Genomic DNA, 5,566 nt, shown 5'->3' on the forward strand with positions numbered 1-5,566 from the left:
TATTATATGTTTATCAGTGCCAGTATTAGTCTTTCATTACTGTAAAAATCTAAGGTCAGTAACCAAGAAAAGTTTAGAGAAAGGTCACTTAGTTGCCGTAGATAGATTAAAAAATGCACTTTTATCGGGTGTGATGTGGAAAAGGGAATATCACAAGGTAAATTGGAGTCTCATCATTCATTATTTGCCTATATTGGCACATTGCGAAGTGCATTATTGCTTGAATAACAGTCAGTCGATGTTGTCCATTCCTGATATGATGGAGATGCAGCTTGTTTGGTTGATTGCTTACTGCAAAATATATCAATACTACATGTCATCATTCTAATGCAATACTTTAAGCAGACACATTATAATGATTCAGTCCATTCCCCGTGAATTACGTCCATGTTGTAGTAAAGGGTTGAAAGTAAGGGTATAGAGGTTGCTGTGGTGAATGCACGAGCATGTTGTCACAGACATAACCATGACCTAAATTATAAAGTGCTTTAGTTGCCTAACCCTAACCATGCCTTAATCGTAGTTTCTTTGCCAAAACCATGGTCTCTCTCCAACCTTCCAACTAAACACCATATAGTTATCATTTGCAGATATTAAAAACAGTGAGAATTTTTAAAAAGTTGTAAAAGATGCAAAATTCTTTATCGCTTAACTAAATCTGAATATATAATATATATATATATATAAATATTCAGTTTCACTGAATATACTTGTTTGGCGATCGGCTGAATTATAGATGCATTTCATTTAGTTTTTGTTATGTTTAATGTTGGCATTTTGATCAACAGAGTTTCATTGGACAGTTATAGTATCCAATGGTTTGCTGTCGTTTAGACAACACAGCATTTAATTTCCTCCATTTGTTACTGTTGAAATTTGGATTATACAGTATATTGTTAATTATTTCTTCTCTGGACTCCTTGAGTAGTCACTGGGATACCAGTGTATGGGATCCTCCTGAAAAATTAAAAAACATATAATTAGTTTATGTAAATGACTGCAAAGAAAAGCCTACAATTAGAATTCAGTTTTGGAAAACAATATTACAGTATAACATTTCACATAATACACATCCGTGTATTACTGTATTACATTGCAGTTGGTGATAAGCCGTGAAAATAACCTGACAGAATACAAGGCAGAGATAAGAGACAGATAGAATGAGCATCTATCTTACTGTGTTAATTAAAGATAACCAGTCCTTAAAGACATCCAACTCTTTAAATTAACACAAGATGGTGAGTCCTGCACCTCTGAGGGAAAAACACAAAAAACAGAGAGATATAAACACAGAAAGAGACAGGAGCTGTTTCCAACCAACTGTCAAACAAATTTTAGACAAACTTTTGAAATGTCACCAAAAATAACATTTTAATTATGTGTGTTTCAACAGTTGAAGAAGCTGTATACATTTCTTGAATATTAGGAGGATATATCAGGAGATGATATATATATTCTTTATTCTGATGTTGGTCATATTTCATGTTGTCTGAGGAAGACCTACAAAGAAATCTGCATGATAATCTACTAATTGGGTTTTCCGTGGGCCGCTGCAGCAAAGACTATGCCTTGGTACATGGGGCACCAGCTCTACCAAATGAGCTATCCGGATGTAGTAGTAGAAGTCTTTTGACCTTCCTTTACTGTATGTGTAGAAATAGTTTCTAGAAAACATAATCAAAAAGTAAAATATATCTATAATAGTACAATAGTGTATATCTGTAAACAGATATATTTGTCAAAAGTTAATAGCCTACACAATTAGTAGAGAAACTTTAGTTACATATTTTGTAATGTTGGCATGTAGAATTTACATTTATATCAATAAAATCAATAAAAAACAACAAATGCATTTCATCCTTTTCTGATACAATATATAATCAGCTTGAAGGACTTTTTAAGTGAATGGTGTCAGTGCATCATCTATGTCTTCAAATAAACTACAACAGTTAACAAAAGGCCCGTCCGGGTGTCTTTACTTTTTTTTTATTCCCAGTGATTCCGGTGGCGGGCAACAGTAGGAAGCTGGGCTTCCTCGCCAGGCTTTGTTCTCTGCGACTCCCCTACGGTAGCTTTCATTTGACTCCCAGTGTGAGTTCCGTGTTAATTAGGTAAATGAATACGTGTGTACAGACGGGGCCGCCCCACACTAATAGCGACACCAGCACAATCGCAACAAAAGGGCCCCACCAGCTAAGGCTAAGTTTGTGATTAAAGGAAAGGCCTCTATGGCGAGGTGTAACAAAACGGCATACAGCGGGCTTTGAAGCTTATTTATGGCGCTTTATCTAATCCCCACCACCCGTGGCTATGGAGGAGATATGGATGTATTATTCATGATAATGTATGGTGGTGACTCTTATGCAGATTCAGAACAAAGGCAAACTTTCTTTTTGTGCCTCTAAACGGCCAATTATTTTGTTTCTCTTAGACTGATGCGGAACGGATCAAATGATGGGGAAAAAAACGGTGTTTCTGACGTTTGGCGGGCCAGTTTACTGTATGTTCTTGTCTGTCTTGTTCGTCTCTAAACCCTGAAGCTATGGGCTTCCTTGGCAGAACTTCTGACTACAAATCACAGTTTTATTCTTCTCACCTAGGGGATGCCAGAGATCCTCCATAGCCCTAGTAGTAAAATTGAACTCAGTCCAACTCCACATCATGAACACACAGGTCACAAAATAAAGAGGGATCCTTAAAGACACAAATCTAGCTGAAAACATCTGAAAATAATTGGCAGTGTACCTTGCACTTCTGGGTGCTTCATATTGTTTTGTGGTGATTGTTTTTTTGCTTGTTTGTTTTTTGTATTTGGCATGCTATCCTCCCGATTTAAAATTTGACATTGAAAATAGGATGTGGATAGTTGAATATTTTGTTTACACATACGGCATTTACCAGGAATCTATTGTGTCTATGTAACATGTCAGGGGTTGCAGGGGTCAATAGTCTGGAAAGGTTTATACAAAGAATTGACCCCATTAGGCCTCATACAATTTTATGAGAAACTCTATTTATTAAGTTCAATTAAACTGCTGGGTCAAACACTGTAGGAGACGAGTACATGATGTGGGCCTACTGTATGACCATATGAGTATGAGTGTTCATATGAGACTGATTTCACAGGTTAATCTCTGGTCATTACTTCCATGCTGCAGCTGTGGGTCCATACCATAATTGCTAAACAAATAAATAACACAAAATTACATTAGTCTGCATCAGTACCAAATAACGCCAATATTATTACAGTGAATTAAGTTACAATCACTAATATAGAAACACAAAACTAAGCAGTGTCCAATCCAGATTAGGACTAGGGTCAGTTACTTAAATCATCTAATCCTGTTGGCCCATTCAGATTTCCCAACAGCCAACAAGGGATAAAAATCTGCTTATCATATGATATTATCATCATATTATCACTTTCCAGTCAGAATAGGAGTGCAAAGTCAAATTTCAAAAGTTTCTTTATACTACTCAGCTAATAACTGTTGTTTTGTGTTTTCAAAGATGACTGATGTCGATGCTGCGTTCATTGTGCAAAGCTGGGTTGGGCCTCAGTATTGAATGGCAGTTACAAGTTGGATACATGGGAGTTTTGGGTGGGATCTTCCATATGGCATGACAGCATGTGGCTGTATCTCCATGTTACTGTGTAACTGTCATGATGATTTCCCAACCTTCTGAGGCCATCGCTAGTAATGAAGTGCTTGAAGACCACTATTGAAGGTACCACGGCTTTGCATATCAGCTTATAAAGAGGTACACACCGCTATTTTGTTCATGCTGCATCTGGTCCTTACTCAACTTGAGTGCCTTGGATTTTTTTTTTGGGGGGGGGGGGGTTATGATCCAGCTCTAGATCTTGACTTATCAGCACACAGTCTTTGTTAAATGAAACACCAGTTTGGGTCTTTATCAGGGATGTGGTAAATCCAAACTACTGTTATTAGTTAATACACCAATCAGTATTATGTCCCCCAAACAGGCACTTCTAGTTTAAGATCAAGTTTGCTGATGACACACTTCTCAACCACCTCTTGGGTGGGGGACAAGAACATGGTCCAGTTTTAGAGGGCGTTTTTACACGTTGTGGAAAATTTTATAGTCCTCTTTGACACTCCCAATATGAGATGAGAGCCATTATGCAGACTGACATTAAAGGCAAATGCATGAGGTAAAAGAGGTAACTATCTAGTTGTATATTTGATTCATAGCAAACAGTTAAAGTGTGCAAACACATCTGTAGAAAAGGACAGCAATGTGTTTACTTTATGAAGTAGTTTTGTCAAAAAAAGTTTTGACAAGATCTTTTCGCCTGTTTCAAATTTGTTTGATATAGCATCAATACTCTGAGTGTATAAAGTTCTCACTCTTTTCTCTGAGCCTTTATGTTAAGTCAGGTTGAAGTTCAAGTTCCCAACAAGACGAAGCATTCTGTAGTGTGAGAAAATCTTAAAATGTTCCCTTAAACATAGATTTTGAAATCATCCTAACCAGAATATTGGTTGGGATTGCTATTGGATGAATAAGTCAATGCCAAACCACACCAGAGTTACGTGTGCAAAATAAAAGACTGTCATTAATTCAAAAGCAGTTAATAATGGATGAGGGGAGACATCACTGAAAGCTATTTACAGTTTGAGGAGGCAGACATATGAATAGATGACCCTTCCCTCTCTCGCAGTGACAGTCGAGGGTTACTTTACAAAACTGTTGGCAGCAGAAGATCTTCCTGTAGCAGACAGACAGAGCTGCTGTCACTCAACACTGAGCTGTCACCCTCTGCTGAGATGCCACGAGTGTGTGTGTGTGTGTGTGTAATTGTGTGTGTCAATGTGACAGGTCTGAATTAATGAGAGGTACGTGTCAAGGGGAGAGAGAGACGTTGAGGAGTAAGGAGGGCAAAGATGGCAGCTAAGCAGTAGCGATTACAGCATGTGTGTATGTAGGAATGGCACTCAAAAGGATAATTTTATTGTCTCCTGCCTGGTTATTTCAGGTGAAGTCAGAATCAGATAATTTTTTAAAGTTACAATCTTTGACAGTTCCATATTAAAACATCTCCTGTTGCTCCATGTCCCTGTTATAAGAATACTAGTAACCAACATATAAAAGCTTTTATATTTGCTCTCATAAAAACCCAGTGTCTTGTAGCTTTTCTTTAGGACAAAGTCTGTGTGGTATAGGAAGTGATGTTATTTATATTTCTGGTTAGCTTGGACTAAGAAGAAGAAGACTAAAAAGTTACTGCCAAGTTAGTAGCTCTGTGAGGCTATACTTAGGCACAGTGATGGAGTAAGTAAGTAAGCTTTGAGCTAAAGGCTCACTTCACTATGCTAACATACTCAAAATGACAGTGTTTCCTATGATGATGTTAGCAGTTATAATGTTTACCATGTTCACTATCAGCACGTGAATAACATAAGTGCTAAATAGCACTACACACAAAGTATGTGTGTGTGGCTTATGGGAATGGCATTATTTTTGCAGGTATTTTAGTCATAAACCAAAAAAACAAATTGACACGTTGGATGGAAAGTTAGGAGAACACCAATGTTAGAAT

Source organism: Morone saxatilis, unplaced genomic scaffold (genome assembly GCF_004916995.1).
Source record: "Morone saxatilis isolate NCDOM2014 unplaced genomic scaffold, NCSU_SB_2.0 Contig24, whole genome shotgun sequence".
NCBI classification, from domain to species: Eukaryota; Metazoa; Chordata; class Actinopteri; family Moronidae; genus Morone; species Morone saxatilis.